Raw genomic sequence first — 17,293 nt, 5'->3', positions numbered from 1 at the left:
AACAGAAATATAGGACGATGAAAAAAAAATCTCTCTAATCATAGGACTCAGACATGGTTCACATATTAAATTTTTTTCTTTCCCAGCCTTTTTCTATAAAAGTGTTATACAAACAGCCACTCGTATACAACGTCATACATTTTTCCACTAGCATTACACCATACACGGTGTTCGTGTTATTATTGCATGCGCTTTGAGAACATATAATGATTACGTTTCCATCAAGCAGCTATGTTATAAATTATTAAACAATTCCTTTAACGTTTGCTGTTTACCTAATTTCACCGTTGTAAAGAAGTGTGTGACTAACTTTTTTGTGCGTAAAACTTTTTCCATGTTGATTCTTTCCTAAGAACATATTCGCAGGAATGGAAATTCAGGTCAAAGGATATGGATATTTTAAGGTTTCTGAAAAGTGTACAAATTGCTTTCCAACAGTTGGGTAAATTTACTCTCTCATCGTGCATGTGTAAGCGTACATTATTCATTGCACCTTCACTACTATTAATACTTGAGTATTACAGTTAATTTTTTTTTCTGATTTCGTAGGTGAAATGGATAACTCATTTGAATATTTCTTTGACTTTAGTTAGGTAGAGCAGTTTTCTAAATGTTTGTTAACCAACTGTACTTCCTTTTTTTGTGACTAGTTCTCTGATAAGTTTTCCCTATTGAGTTTTTCTTTTGGATTTGCATGACTCCTCTACATACCAGAACTTAACTCTTTCTTTCATATTTTGCTGTGAATATTTTTTTGGTTTTTGTTGGCCCTGTGCAGTTTTTTTTCTTACTAAAACTTAAACTTTAATATAGTCAAATCTATATAAAGTCCCTTCCTTTGAAACTTCTAACACAATGCTAAATGTAGACTCTTCTTGCCTCCAGAAAGTTATTAAATATTCTGTTCTATTTTCCTGAGATTTTTCTAGTGCCCTGATTTTTTTTCAAATCCATCTGGATTCATTTTGGTCACTGGTGCAGGGAGATGATAGGATTTTTCCCCTCAAAGAGCTTGTCAGGCAGGGCTGTATCTCTTCATCAAGACAGAGGTGTTGGGTGCCATAAACATAAGCTCTGCCCTGGTGAGCTCCCAGCTGCTGGTTAAGCTGAAGATTGTAAAGACTGGGTGGGGCTGGGAATATTATGATCAGTCTGTTTTGCAAGTCAAAAAACCCTGAACAGGTTGTACAAAGACCTAAAGACATTCACGTCTCATTCCTGCCACGTCTGGGTGTGTGGCTCCTGGCAAATAGTTTACAAGTGAAAACACTTGTAAAATGGAAAAAATAACCCTGGCCCTGCCTCCCTCTGAGGATGGCTTTCAGGATCAAATGAGATAATGGGAACAGGCTTTGTCAGGCATTACACAAATGTACTGTGGGATTAGGTCCAATGGTTTACTAATAGAGGCCTGGCTTAATTCCAGCGATTCCCTGAGGGAATCAGCTAATATATTCACGATAAAGTTTCCCCCTTGCAGCCCACCAAGGAAAACATATCCCCAAGGCATTACTTCCTTGAATTTGCCTGGTCGCTGAGTTCTGCCTCGTGACTACCCCGACCTGGGATTGATTAAGGCCTTCTAGAAGTCAGCCCAAAGGCTCCCAAATCCCAAGGTGTGGCCCCACAACTAGTTCTGGAGGTTTTGGTGACAGATTCTTTCCCAAAGAGCAGCCTTCCTCCACCATCTCTGTGGAGGGCCCTTCACACACTTTACTGATGAGGACTGGAAGCCATTCCCCCCAGAGAGAGCAATTCTCATTTTCATTTTAATGGTACGTACTGGAGAATTTCAAGGGGAATGAAAATTAGGGGAGGGCTTATGGATTTCAGCAGAGTTAAATGGTAATTTTTTTTTCTGCTCTCTGTAAGATGATGCCTGCCTGTAAGTAGAGAAAAGCAGTTTTATGCTCCATTGACTTTAAACATTAATGGAGCTAGTGTAGCTATTGTCTCTAACCCAGCATCCCTGGAAGTCGTTTTTGTCTTCTTGTCAGGGTAATTCCCATAGTGTTCTTAGTACTATAGGAAATGGAGCTGAGATGGCATTCTTTTAAAAAATCTTCCCTTTGTAATGTTGCTTTTGTGTGGAGATTGCTATGTAAATATGCCGGGACTTGGATATTATACTATTCATTATAAAGATGAATTCATTACAGAAGACCAACTCCATTTTCTGAGGGCACTTCTCTGGAGAGCTCTGAGAGAGGAAAGTGCTATACTGGACCAGTGGGAGGCAGAGAAATGCCCTGGATTAGGAATCAAAATACAAGATGCTAGAGAGGCTCAGATGCAATTAAAAGTAATGAGAGGGTATCAGAAAGGGAAGCGATGAGAACTGTGTGTGCCTGGCACGCTGGCCGCCTGCCTGGAAAGAGACATGGAGGGTACTCAGCATCACCCATGGAAGGACACAGAATTCAAGGATTTTCTTCATTTGTTTAGACTGCATTGAAATTCTTTGCAAGGAGTTTGCTTTCCACCTGGACTTTGTTTTCAGTAACCTGCACTCAGAGACACCAGCAGGGATGAAGAGAGATAGACTCTAGGCTTGGAGTCCCACCTGCATCCAGCTACTTCATCCTTCTGTGCTTCAGATCCTGAATCTGTAAAATGGAGGGTGATCCCTTCTTTACAGAATTGTTATATTACATAAGAAAATGTATGGGAAAACTTATCACATGACCTTGGGGAGTGATGTTGGAGTGAAGCTCTGAGAAGCAGAAATAGTCTTAGTGATGTTTAAGCCTAAAAAAAGGGAAATTCTATGCTGTGGTCCATTAATAGATGAATAAACAAACTGCAGCATGGCCATGCAATGGAATATTACTCAGCCATAAAAAGAAATGAAGTGCCGATGTGCTACTGTTAACAGTATGCTCAAAAACATTATGCTAAGAGAGGGAAGCCAGAAACACAGGGTCACGCATTTGAATTCCACTTGTAGGAAATATCCAGAATAGGTAAACCCATAGAGGCAGAAGGTAGACTGGTGTTGCTTAGGTCTGGGGAGCGAGAATGGTGGGGGTCAGGGGTTGACTGCTAAAGGGTATGAGGTTTCCTTTTGAAGTGTTGAAGATCTTTTGGAACTTGATAGCGGTGGTGGTTGCACAATGCTGTGGGTGTACTCAATGTCACTGAATTGTACACTTTAAAATGGCTAATTTTATGTTATGTGAATTTCACCTCAATAAGAAAAATTTTCTGCTGTATCTCGTATTTGATCTAGTTCTTTCTTTCTCTATAATTGCAACTGCAATCTATCTGGAGATGTGAAGTCATCGCATGCCGAGACCAGCTCGGCGACTCGAGGTGAGTGACGGGTGCCGCAAGCTTGAAGAAGACACAGACACAGACTCAAGAGAAAAGTGGGACCGGGGGGCTCAAGACCTCTTGGATCAAGAGCCCTGCTGACTCATGGCAGGTTGCTTTTATTGAGTTCGTGGGCTAACATTCTCAGGTTACACTCATAAACAATCAAAGGCCTCACATGACTGAGGCAATTATCTTTGTTTACTTCCTGGGTCCGAGTTGAGCAGGTGTGGATTTGAGCTGGGGGTGGAGAGCAAAACAGCCCTGGGGGCAGGAGACCTCTCTCAGATATTAGGGGTCTGTGCCCCACCCGTGTTGGCCCCTCTGCGACTGTGCCTGTCTTAGGTTGTTCCTCCCTTGAGGAATCTTACCCGTCTCTGGCTAACCAGTCATCCTCTAGGGCCAAACAGGGTGATATAAGGAAGGCTCTATGCACCACCCCTGTTGGCCCCTCTGCGGCTGTGCCTGTCTTAGGTTGTTCCTCCTCTGAGGAATCTTACCCGTCTTTGGCTAACCAGCCATCCCTCAGGACCAAACAGGGTGATATTAGTCTCCACGCCCTGCACCCTCAGCTCCTCCACTGCTCAAGCAGGACATTCTGAATCCCATCGCTCGGCCCACATACTTCAACATTTTCAAGGTTACAAAAAGGTTCCCGAATGTCTTCCCACAATCACATCTTCACCATACTTCCAATGCAGGTCACCACTCTTTTTTCAACTTTGAAGTCACATTTAAAATGCCAGAACAGCTGATTCCCTCACTCCTATTGCATGGTTTTCTGGCCAAGGTGAGCTGGGTCATTGTCGTCCCTCGGCAAGGAAGCAAAGGCTAGTCCAGAGGCAGCCACGGGAACACAGTGGGCCTGATAAAGATCTTCAGTCCTCCTTCCCATCCCAGAGTTTTCATCTGGTTACCTGCCTCTCTCCTTTGTGCTAAGGGTGTAGGTTGGGAAAGTGGATACAGTACAATGCCTAAAGGGAAAGGGGTTATTTTTAATAAAATTACTACCTAGGTAATCATGATTAGAATTTGCCTTGGACAAAACTGTAGGTTGAGCTATATCAGTGGTCACCAAAGGTTAAGCTGGTGACTACAAAAGGGAGCACAGGGGAATTTTGGGGGGCGATGGAACTGCTCAGTGTCCTGATTGTGATAATGGTTACACACATCTACACAGGTCTTAAAAAAACTCAGAACTGTACACAAAAACATCAAAACAAACTGTAAATACACATACCGTATATTAATTATGGTGGCGGTTGCATGGGTGTATATATTTGTCAAAACTCGATGGACACTTAAAATGGGTGAATTAATTATGTGTGAATTATAACCACAAAAGAAGTTGATTTTCAAAAATTTGCCTTGGAACATGAAAGACATTAGCCCTACAAATTCTCTATAAATCACATCATATGGGAAAGTAGGAAAGATGACAAATGGGCTGCTGGTTGTGTAACAGACCAGGCCTCATGGGGCGAGAGAAGTCCTGGCAGGGTCACCACAGCCTGGAACTCAGCTTGGGAGGCTGTAACCTCCCCCCATTCCATCATCCAACACATCTAAGTGCACCTGCACAGTCTCAAGGACAGTGGAGGCTGTCCTCACAGAGCCTAACTGTCTATGGTGGGCAAAATAATGGCCCTCCAAAAATGTCCATGGTCTGATCTCTGGAGCCTGTGAATATGTAAACCTTATGTGGCAAAAGGAAGTCTGCAGATGGGATTAAGTTAGAGATCCTATGAAGGGGAGTTTTTCCTGGATTGTCCAGGTGGGCCCAGTGTAATCACAGGTGTCCTTATAAGAGGGAGGCAGGTGGGTCAGAGTCAGAGAAGGAGGTGTACTGATGGAAGTAGAGGTGGAATGCTGTGATTGCTTTGAAGATGGAAGGGGCCATGAGCCAAGGAATGTAGGCAGCCCCTAGAAGCTGGAAAAGGCAAGGAAACAGATTCTTCCCTAGAGCCTCCAGAAAGGAGCACAGCCTGCTGACACCTTGATGCATGAAAACCTCCTCAGGTGCTCATCCAATGCACTTGCCTACTGTGCCCCCCCCGGGGGATCAATGCCCAGGGCAATCTCAGAAGCCGTAAGCGGAAGATGGCAACCCCGCCCCCACTCCCATCACACACCACCCAGGAACACCAGTATAGTTTCTCATGAGAATTTGAAAACGACTTTTTGTGTCATATGCTGAAATTTTGAGATTTGTTACAGCATCTGGCGTAACACTAACTAACATGGATGGGGAGAGGTTAACAGGGAAAAGAGAAGTGAAGAGAGTAGCACCTCTAAGCAGCTTGAAAAAGCTCAGTATGGCTGGACCAGTGTCCAAGGCAGGCAAAAAAGGGGTATGTGCAGGATAAGAGTGCAGGGCAAGCTGCACTGGTAACCACAGGTGGGCGAGGAGAACTTATCTGCATTTTAAAAAGCAATCTGGGGAATTCCCTGGCCATCTCGTGGTTAGGACTCAGCACTTTCACTGCTGGGCTGGGGTTGCATCTCTAGTCGGGGAACTAAGATCCTACAAGCAGCCCAGTGCAGCCTATATATATATATATATTAATAATAAAAAGCAATTTGCCTACAGGTGCCAGGGCCCAGAGGAGCAAAACCAGAAGAGGTAAATATAAAAGCCAGATGCCGGTTCATACTGATGGTGAAATGGAGGCCTCCCTGCTTGAGGAAGGGCTCTGCAGTCTGATCACGTGCACCCCAGCACCTTCCTTCTGACAAGACACAACCCGGTTGAATTACCACCCCGTCCTACCTGCCAGGCCAAGCATTTCACAGAGTCTCACAGAGTTTGTCCTAGAGAGGGAAGTTCGCTTCAACTAGGCCATTCTGGATTTTCCTCCCAGAGTAGCTTTGCTTCTGGTTTCTTGGGGTAGGGAAGAATCAGGTGAGTCCAGATGTTGGACTCACCTGTAGACGCCGACACGCAAGTGCACTGAGGCCTTCTTGTTCCTGCTTCAGACTCCTGCAGGCAGACTCCAGACCTTCTTGGAGACAGAACTGGTCTCCTCCGCAGAAAAACCACGTGACTCCACTTGGGAAACATAAGCCCATTTGGAAATGCAGACTTGAGGACGTTGTCTAAACTCATTCTTACCTGTCGCTGGCCTGTGTCTCTAGGTCTAGTGAGCTGTCCAGGGCCCGCAGCCCGTCTGGTCCTGACCGACTTTAGAGGGGGCACTGTGTTAGGGGCTGGGCAACTTGGGTTCTAGCCTTGGTTCCTCCAGCACCTGGATCAGCAGTCCCCACTCTGGGCCTCATGGTCCCGTTTGCACAGCAAGGGGTTTGGACCCAATTCCTGAAGGCTCCCCTGGTTCTAGGATGTGGTGTGAGTAGCTCGGCTATGATATCCAGGCCCATAATTTCTAACCTTTCCTCATACTCCTCTAGCAAAATTTGGATGGAGTGGCTAATGCCGAAAAAGCTGACAGGGACACTGGGAGACCTCGTGCTTTTTACTCTGTTTCCGATTCTGTAAAATGGATGTAATAAAATCATTTAATTTAGGAGCTGCTCTAAGCAGGGAAGGAGGAGCCAGCTGCACCTGGTGCTCAGCTTGCCAGCACCAAGGAAACCCTGGCCCCTCCCTCTTCATCCAAGCCCTGTGAATGCACACTTTTAGAAACCTACTAGCCTTGATTTGGGGTGCATTCTTTTCCCTCTTCTACTGTATGGTTTTAATATTTCCTTTTCTAGCAGTCTTGCTGTACATTTGGCTTTTATTATATAAATTTGTGGATGTAGGTGGACTATACATTTGAATAAATAAAAATTGCTTTCTCCCCAGAAGAACAAACAAACCTTACAAGATTAAATTAGGTAAGAATTTAGGTAAGAATTCCTGACATTTCGTTGTGGCTATCGCTGTGCCATGTACTGAGCTTAATGCTTTACGCATACATTTTATTTTATCCTCAAAACAAATGTGTGAGTTAAAGATATGAGTATCTCTGAGGATATTTTCTCTAGGGAAACTGAGGCACAGAGAAGTAAAGTAACCAGCCCAAGCTTTCACAGCTAGCAAGAGGGGGACTGGCCTTAGGGTGACCCATCATCCCAATTTGCCTGGGACTCTCCCGGTTTTAGCGCTGAAAGTCTGCTGTCCTGGGAAACTACCCCCATCTCAGGCCAACCAGGACAGGTGGTCACTGTAACTCAATGGTCCTCACGGAGGGCAGCGTTGCTTCGCGCGGGACATTATGCAACGGTGGTTGTCATAATCGTGGTATTTATTATTATTTGCATAACTATTACTATCATATAATTTTTTAATTTCTCACCCTCCCTCTCCTTACCACCACAATATCCCTAAGAAAATATTATCAGCTCTACCAAACCACTTCCCACTTGCAGGAGGAGGAAGGGCATTGACTGGGAACACCCAAGGTGAAAGGCATCTACTTTTGCTTTCTTAAAACTTTTTTTTCTCCTTACTTACGGAGCAATTCTATGTATTTACTTATTTATTTATTTATTTATATTTTGGCCGTACCACACACACACAGCATGTGGGATCTTAGTTCCCCGACCAGGGATGGAACCCGCGCCCCCTGGATTGGAAGTGTGCAGTCTTAACCACCGGACCAGCAGGGAAGTCCCTGCTTTTTTAAAACTTTCAACCACAACCCACTTTCCTGGCTTGGCCGGTGCTTGAACGAGAGCTCCAAGCCAGCCCCATCACTTGCTGCCTTCAGCCAGGAGAAGGAGGCCGGCTGCAGAGGAAGAGCAAAGGCAGCCGATACATCAGTGAGTAATCCCCCTGAGCTGCTGCTGCTGTGTTTTATGCTTTCCTCCCAACCTGGATCCTCAAAGGGGACTTTCCTGTTCTCTTTTCTGAACGATGAAAGTACATTGTAAATAAACTCATTTCAAAACATGGTTGATTAGTGGTTTCCACGCAAAGGGAAAATCCTCTAAAAGGTAAACAGCCAACCAAACGTAAGGTAGGAACTTTGGGGGCCAAGGGTTCTTTAGTAGTGGTCCCTGTCCTACAGAAGTGGCTCTAAGCCTCAAAAAGTTAAACAGAAATACCATATGATCCAGCAGTCCCACCTCTGGTTATATACCCCAAATTGAAAGAATTGAAAGCACCACATTCATAGCAGCATTATTCTCAATGGCTAAAAAATGGAAACAATGCAAATGTCCATCCAGGTTTATGAATGGATAAACAAATGTGATATATCCATACAACAGACTCTCATTCCTCCTTAAAAAAGGAAGGAAATTCTGACACACGACAACCTGGATGAAACTTGAGGACATTATGCTAAGTGAAACAAATCAGTCACAAAAGAATAAACATTGCTTGATTCCACTTACATGAAGTACCTAAAGTAGTCAAATTTATAGGGACAAAAATATAATGGTAGCTTCCAGGGGCTGGGGGGAGGTGGGGAATGGGAGTTGTTTAATGGGTATGGAATTTCAGTTTGGGATGTTGCAAAAGTTCTGGAGATGGATGGTGGTGATGGTTGCACAACAGTGTGAATGTACTTAATGCTACTGAACTGTACACTTAAAATGGCTAAAATGGTAAATTTTATGCTATGTATACTTTATTTTATTTTTTATTTTTTTTAATTAATTTATTTATTGGCTGTGTTGGGTCTTCATTGCTGCACATGGCCTCTTCTCTAGTTTCGGCAAGCAGGGGCTACTCTTCATTGTGGTGCGGGGGCTTCTCATCGTGGTGGCTTCTCTTGTTGTGGAGCACAGGCTCTAGGCCCGTGGGCTTCACTAGTTGCAGCACATGGGATCAATAGTTGTGGCACACAAGCTTAGTTGCTCCACAGCATGTGGTATCTTCCTGGGGCAGGGATCGAACCCATGTCCCCTGCATTGGCAGGCAGATTCTTAACCACTGCACCACCTAGGAAGTCCGCTATGTATATTTTATCACAATGAAAAAAGAAGTCCCAGTTGCCTGGAAAAAGGAAAAAAAAAAAAAAAAAAAAGACAGATAATAACAAGCGCTGGCAAAGATGTGGAGAAATTGGAGCCCTTATACATTGCTGATGGGAATGTGAAATACTGCAGGAGTTTGGCAGTTCCTCGAAAAGTTAAACATGGGCTTAGCATACGACTCAGCAATTCCACTCTTGGGCATGTACCTGAGAGAACTGAAAGCATATGTCCATACAAACACTTGCACCAAAATATTCATAGCAGCATTATTCATAGTAGCCAAAAAGTAGAAACAACCCAAATGTCCATCAACTGATGAATGAATAAATGAAATATGGTATATCCATACATGGAATGTTATTTGGCCTTAAAAAGGAATGAAGTACTGATACATGCTACAACATGGATAAAACTTGAAAACATTGTGCTCAATGGAAGAAGCCAGACACAAAAGGCCACATATTATATAATTCCATTTATATAAAATGTCCAGAATAGGCAAATCCATAGAGACAGAAAGTAGATTTTGAGGGGATGGGGGAAGGGAAGTAGGGCATGGGAATCACTGCTTAATGGGTATAGGTTTTCTTTTGGGGGTGGGGGAAATGTTCTGAAATTACTGGTGATGGTTATAAAACATTGAATTGTGTGCTTTGAAAGTGAGTTTTGGGAATTCCCTGGCGGTCTAGTGTTCAGGATACTGTGCTTTCAGCACTTTCACTCCTGAGGGCCTGGGTTCAGTCCCTGGTCAGAGAACTGAGATCCTGCAAACCACGGCCTGCGGCCGAAAAGAAAAAAAAAAAGGGAAAGAAAAGAGAACAGTCTGGCAGTTTCTTAAGAGGTTAAACATAAACTTAGCATATGACCCAGGAATTCCATTCCTAAGACTCTATCAAGAGAAATGGAAACATGTCCATAAAAAGGCTTGGACGTGAATGCTCCTAGCAGCATTAGCCATAGTAACCCGAAGGTGCAAACAATCCAAATGTGTATCAACTGGCGAATGCATAAACACAAGGTGTGCGTATCCATACGCTGGAATACTAGTCAGCAATAAAAAGAAATGAGCTACTGAATCATGCTAAAACATGGATGAACCTCCGAAACATTACGTCAGGTCAAAGAAGACAGGTGCAAAACACTACATGTTACTTGATTCCACTTTACATGATCTATCCAGAAAAGGTAAATTTACAGAGACAGAAAGCAGATCAACCAGGGGCTGTGGATGGGAGCAGGGAGTGACAACACAGGGGCACAGGGAAATGTTGGGGGTGATGGCCACATTCTAAAACTGGAGGCTGGTGATGGTTGCACAACTTATAAATTATATTAAAAATCATAGAACTGTACATTTACAGTGGCTGAATTTTATAGTATATAAATTATATATCAGTAAAGCAGTTAAACATTGCTTTAAGGGAATTTATTGGTTCAATAAAGGAAAACTCTAGAGCTATTTGGTGGTCCCCAGCCACACAGGGCTATTCAGCACTTGAAATATAGCTACTCTGAATTGAGATGTGCTGTTTAGTGTAAAATACACACTGGATTCATAGACTTAACATGAATAACAGAATGTAAGCTATTCAGTAATAATTGATAATATTTGGATACATTAGGTTAAATAAAATATATTTTAAAAATTAACTTCACCTTTTTCTTCTTACTTTTTTTTCTTTTAAAGATTTATTTATTTATTTATTTATTTATTGGCTGCATGGGTCTTCATTGCTATGTGCGGGCTTTCTCATTGTGATGGCTTCTCTTGTTACGAAGCACGGGCTCTAGGTGCATGGGCTTCAGTAATTGCAGTGTGTGGGCTCAGTAGTTGTGGCTTGCAGGCTCTAGAGCGCAGGCTCAGTAATTGTGGCGCACGGGCTTAGTTGCTCTGCGGCATGTGGGATCTTCCCAGCTCAGGGATTGAACGCGTGTCCCCTGCATTGGCAGACGGATTCTTAACCACTGCGCCACCAGGGAAGCCCCTCTCCTTACTTTTTAAATGTGGCTACTAGAAAATTTTCATAGGTGACTTACATTATATTTCTGTTGGTGAGTGCTGCTCCAGGAGCAGGTCTAGCTTCAGAAGAACCTTGATCTGGCAGCTTAACAATATCACTAAAGACCTGGTTTCTTTCCAGTTTGGTCTTCTATGGCGTTGGTCTCATCCTATAGCTAGCTATTCTCAGTGTTGCAGCCAGCAACTCTTAAAGGAACATGCATGCTTCTTTGTCCAAGAGTAGAGAGTCTGTGTAACAGCATCTTTCCTAGCATGGCTGGGATTCACCCCGTGGCCTGGCTTTGTTCACGTGTTCAGCCCTGAGTCAGTCCTGTGGACAGGAGGAGAGACTCTGTGGATGGTTCACATGCCCTACTTCTAGAGCTGGTGATAGAGTCAACTTCTCCAGTATCACCTTATTACCAGAACTGAAATCAAGAGTGTAAGGAGGGGAAAAGAATGAAATGAATGCTGGGAAAGCAACCAAGAAATCTCCCCATTGAGAAAGAGACATAAATAGTAACAACACAGTGTGATGAGTGACGTCATGGAGGTATAAACGGATTGCCTGTGGTATGTTCTTGCTATTGCTTCTGCTTTTTCATACTCATACTTTGTCACCTAGTATGCCAGGTTATCGTTGATTGAATAGTGGACATTGTATTTGAAAAATTATTTGTAGAAATAATTTGGGAGCTAGGATGACGTTGTCATCCTCCACTTGGGATTTTTGTTTGTTTCTATCAAATTCCTGGGGACACTAGCAGTCTGGAAACATCCTACTCCAAGTCCTAGCCTCAAGATTCCCTGGGCCACCCAGGCAACTTGATGGTAGTTTGCAAGTGTATGTGACACCCTTAGATTTACCCTTACTCCTAGTTTGCAGTCCATTAGGGTCCCAGCTTAAGGTGTGTGGGTCTCCACTCTTGGTGACTCCTAAACTCAAACTTTCGTCCCCTTAACCTCACAAGGACCCTAAAAGGGCATTTCAGCCTCACAACAGACTTTCTAATTTGAACCACCACCCATCTACCCAAACAAAATTTTCCCTTTTGCTGGGCTCTCTGAGTTCTATCTACTCCTGAGGGTTGGTCAGGTAATTCCTCACTGTACTCTTAGCTCTTCATTGCTTTTAAGAAGTTTTGTCTTTTTAAATATTTTGTCCTACTTCCTTTCTTTATTTTCAGCAATAAAGAACTTTTTTTTTAATTAAACAAATTTTTTTTAATTTATTTTTTATTTTATTTTTGTGTTGGGTCTTTGTTGCCACAGGCTTTCTCTAGTTGTGGTGAGTGGGGGCTACTCTTTGTTGCAGTGTGCGGGCTTCTCAGTGTGGTGGCTTCTTTTGTTGCGGAGCACGGGCTCTAGGCACACAGGTTTCAGTATTTATTTTTTTATTTTTTTAAATTAATTAATTTTATTTTTATTGGCTGCGTTGGGTCTTCGTTGCTGCAAGTGGGCTTTCTGTAGTTGTGGAGAGCGGGGGCTACTCTTTGTTGTCGTGTGCAGGCTTCTTAGTGTGAGGTGGCTTCTCTTGTTGCAGAGCACAGGCTCTAGGCGGGCGGGCTTCAGTAGTTGCAGCACGTGGGCTCAGTAGTTGTTGCTCTCGGGCTCTAGAGCACAGGCTCAGTAGCTGTGGCACACTGGCTTAGTTGCTCCATGCATGTGGGATCTTCCCAGACCAGGGATCGAACCCGTGTCCCCTGCGTTGGCAGGTGGACTCTTAACCACTGTACCACCAGGGAAGTCCCCAGGTTTCAGTATTTAATGGCTTGCAGGCTCTAGAGTGCAGGCTCAGTAGTTGTGGCGCACGGGCTTAGTTGCTCCGCAGCACGTGGGATCTTCCTGGACCAGAGACGGAACCCATGTCTCCTGCATTGGCAGGTGGATTCCTAACCACTGCACCACGAGGGAAGTCCTAAAGTACTTTTAAATTAAGGTATATACATTGTTTTTTTAGATATAATGATATTGCACACTTAGACTACAACATAGCATAAACATAACTTTTATGCCCTGGGAAACCAAAATATTCGTGTTACTCACGCTCCCTCCCCACCCCGCCATCCAAGCTTTTTTTTTGGGCCTCACTGCATGGCTTGTGGGATCTTAGCTCCCCGACCAGGGAGTGAACACCCGGGCCCTCAGCAGTGAAAGCGCAGAGTCCTAACCACTGGACTGCCAGGGAATTCGCCTTGTGTTATTCCCTCTATTACAATAGTATTTGCTTTATTATGGTGGTCTGGAACCACACCTGCAGTATCTCCAAGGTATGCCTATAATGTCCTTGACAGATTTTGAAATCAGGGTTATGCTAGCCTCATAAAATGGATTGGAATGTTCCCTTTTATCTACTGTATGAAGGAATTTATGTAAGATCGATGTAGTTTTATTATTAAATATTTGCTGGTGAAGCCAGCTGGACCAGGAGTTTTCTTCATGGAGTTCAACTTTTTAAATAGTTATAGGGCTATTCAGAATATTTTTTGCAATTCAAAATTTGTATAGATCATCCTCCATTTAAAGTTATAAAATAGTCACTATATTCCCTGTGCTGTACAACATGTCTTTGTAGGTCATTTATCTTATACATAGCATCCTACTTTTTTTTTAGTTGAACATCAGAGAATTTTGGACTGAATTGCTACAGAACTCTTCACCAATGACCTTCATATTACTAAATCGAATAATCCTTACCTTACTTGAACTTTCAGCAGATTTGATGCAGCTGATAACCACTTTTTCCTTGAAATGTTATCTTCACTTAGGATACCACATTCTCCTGTTTTGTATTTTATTTTGTTTGTTTTTTTCTACGTCACTGGCTGTTCCTATCTGCCCTTAATGTTGGAGCATCCCAAGTTCAGCCTTAGATGTGTCTTCTCTACCTATACTCACCCACTTGTTGACATTCCAGTCTATTTGCTTGAAATAAACACACACACACACACACACACATGTTCCCAAATGAATACACCTACCCTGGGAGCTCTCCTCTGAGTTCTAGATTCATATGTCCAGTTGCTCTAGTGGCTCCATCTCCACTTGGATGTCTAATAGCCATCTCAAACTCAGCATGTCTAAAACTGAACTGACTCTCCAGCTCCCAGATGCTTCATCTGCAGTCTTTCCCATCTCAGTTAGTTGATGACCACTCCATATCATGTGACCCCTATGTTCACAATCTTCCAGTGGCTCCCCTTTCCACTGGGAGGAAAAGGTCAAAGTCCTTACACCCACTCATCTCCCTCTTACTCTCTCAGCTCCAGCCACTTTTCTTTGAATAACCCGAGCACATGCCCACTTCAGGGCCTTTGCACTTGTTGCTTACTCCATCTAGAGGAGTTATCTCCTCTTATTCAAGTCTTTGATCAAATTAAAGTTGATTGCCCAATTTAAAGTTGAAACCACCCCTCCCTCCCATCAATACTCCCTGTCCCCTTTTCTGCTTTATAATTCTCTATAACTCTTATCGCTATCTAACATACTTGAATTCCATATTTATTTTGTTGGATTACCCCACAGAGGCTGGGAGTTCTGTTTGTTTTGTTCTTTGATGTATCCCTAGTGCCTAGGACAGTGCCAGACAATGATAAAAAGGCATTGAATGATTGAATGGATGAAATCTGTCCAGACTTCATGGTCCAGAAAACAAGAGCCCAGCTTCCCTCCGCTGAAGATCCCTTCACGAACAGCACCGAACTTCTGGCTGCAGTTTTCATGCCGCTTACAGCCCCTTCTCATATCTCCACCATTGACACCACCACTCCCCACCCCAGCCTAATGTACTGTCTCCTCTTGTCTGGACTGTTAACAGCAGCTTCCCAGCAGGTCTGCTCATTTCCTCTTGCCTTGTTCCAATCTATGACTCACACAACAGCCAGTTATCTTTAAAAAAAAAAAAAAAAAAAAAAAAAAAAAAAGGCAAGTCAGATCAGGTCACCCTGTATATCCTCCCTCCGCACCCCAATTTTCTTCCAAGGCCCTGTGAAACACCCCCACCAGCAGCTCTCCAGTCTTTGGCTGCCCCACTCTCCACCTTGCCCTCCCTGGTCCAGTAACCTTGGCCGCCTGTCAGTTCTTCGAAGAGGCCACCTCTTTCTGACTCCAGGGCCTCTGCACATGCTATGCCTAGTCTGGAGCACGGCCCAAAAGTGGATGAGAGGGGCTTTAGTAGCTCCGCCCCCCCAAACCCCAACCACGCAAGCACACACGAACATACAATCTAAGTGAAAACAGGGAGGCTCGTCTGCAACAGAGCTTCACGACAGGTCCCAGGGATCTGGACATTTTGGAGCCTTGGTTGTTTAGGCAAACAATCTAACCTAAAGCCTGCTCACACTTCAGGTCTTAGACAAACATCGTTCACTCCAAGAGGCCCTCCTCGCATCTCCCCCTCATCCAAATCAGATCCCTTCGTGGCATCCACACTTAGACTTCATGCTAGTCCAATCATGAGCTTTATTTTTGTATGTTTAATATTTTGTCTGTCCCCTCTTCATAAACTTCATGAAGGCAGAGTTCCTTTCTGCTTGGTGTACTACTATATCTCCCTTGCCTCCCAAAATGTTTTTGTGGAAGTCCTTTGTTCAGAATAAATGCACAGTGCAAGTGCGTGAAGAAAACACTTGCAGGCTGACTCCATCCCCCTCCTTGAAAGGGGACAAGGAAGGAACACCCAGCAAGCAGCGCTGCCCTGCCCTCCCCCACCCCATTCCACCCCACCCCTCCCCACCCCTCCTGGTCCTCAAGAAAGTCAGTGCTGGTACAACTCCACCCTCCTGTCACCAAGTATAAAGAAACCTGTTCTGTAATTAGTTTTAGTCTGAGCTGCAGGGAGGGCTTTGGGGGTGAAGCACCTGTAAGATGACGAATGGGAAGAACAGATTCTGGTGTCCCAACCACACACGGGCATTTTGAAATTCATAGCCAAGCTTCTTTACAACACCATGCTGACCCGGGGCTAAGTTACATCTGTTGTGGGCACATGGGCTTGAACTCTAGAGGCCTGGGTGCTCCCTAATGCCACCTACTTCATGTTGCCTGTGGGGTCTCAGCTGTAAAGTGGGAATGGTGACGGGAAGCATCTTCGAGCGACGAGGCTCTATCCGGCTCTGTACCTGCACAGATGGGAATCTGGCGGGTGTGGATCGGGTGTGACCGCGCCCCTGCGTGCAGTCCTGTGGGAGGGGGTCTGTGGGATCCCTCTGATGACCCTCCTGTGGGCAGGGAAGGGGCTTTCTTCAGAAGAAAGACTAGATGTCAGCTTTGCCAGCTAATTATTATTTGTTTTGGAGGTGTACCCCACCTACTCAGGAGTTCAACTAGCTGCCGGAATGATTAAGGAAGGCATTTTTAGATACGTGTTATCACACAACGATCCAATCAGTACACGCACACAGGCGGCCACGTAAAATCGGCTCGGGTCATACGGTGCCTCGTCATCTTTACGAGCATATTTACAACGGAGGGCTGGTCCCAGGGTTATTGGCTGTGGATGCACTTCAGGCTCAGGTGCCTCACGTCCAAGATCTAGGGCACAGCAACTGTTCTGGTGCAAAGCAAAGCAAGACTGTTCAAAACCTTGCAGGACCTACAGAGGGGCCATAAGGGCTTTATGGGCTATTCCCGGCATGGTTCACAACCCCACCTGCCTGGCAGCGGTGCCTCAGATCTTCTCTGAAATCCTGGCCTAAAATTGTATCAGTTCTGTAATTGGTACCTATGGGTCTACAGGGTGACATCCCTGGAATCTGGAAACCAAACTGTCCTCTAGAAGTCAGACCCTTCAGGTCCACACGTGATGGACAGGATAAGTTCTCTGCACAAGGCCCCGGAGGGAACAGGATGCCTCCCTGGTGAAAGAGTTGGGCTTGGGAATGCAATCCAGGCATGCCTGCACATGAAGAAAGCAGGAGCTAAATTAAATCTCAGAAAAGCTTCGGGACAGCAGGTGAGTGGCTCCGAAGAGCCTAGAAGGTACCAGAGAGAAAGGATTCGGCCTGTTCTGCAGCAGTAACCAGAACACAGAGTGACCCAGTGGGCAAATATATCCCATAC

Source organism: Hippopotamus amphibius, chromosome 5 (assembly GCF_030028045.1).
Source record: "Hippopotamus amphibius kiboko isolate mHipAmp2 chromosome 5, mHipAmp2.hap2, whole genome shotgun sequence".
Lineage (NCBI taxonomy): Eukaryota > Metazoa > Chordata > Mammalia > Artiodactyla > Hippopotamidae > Hippopotamus > Hippopotamus amphibius.
This window is presented reverse-complemented; position numbering follows the sequence as displayed.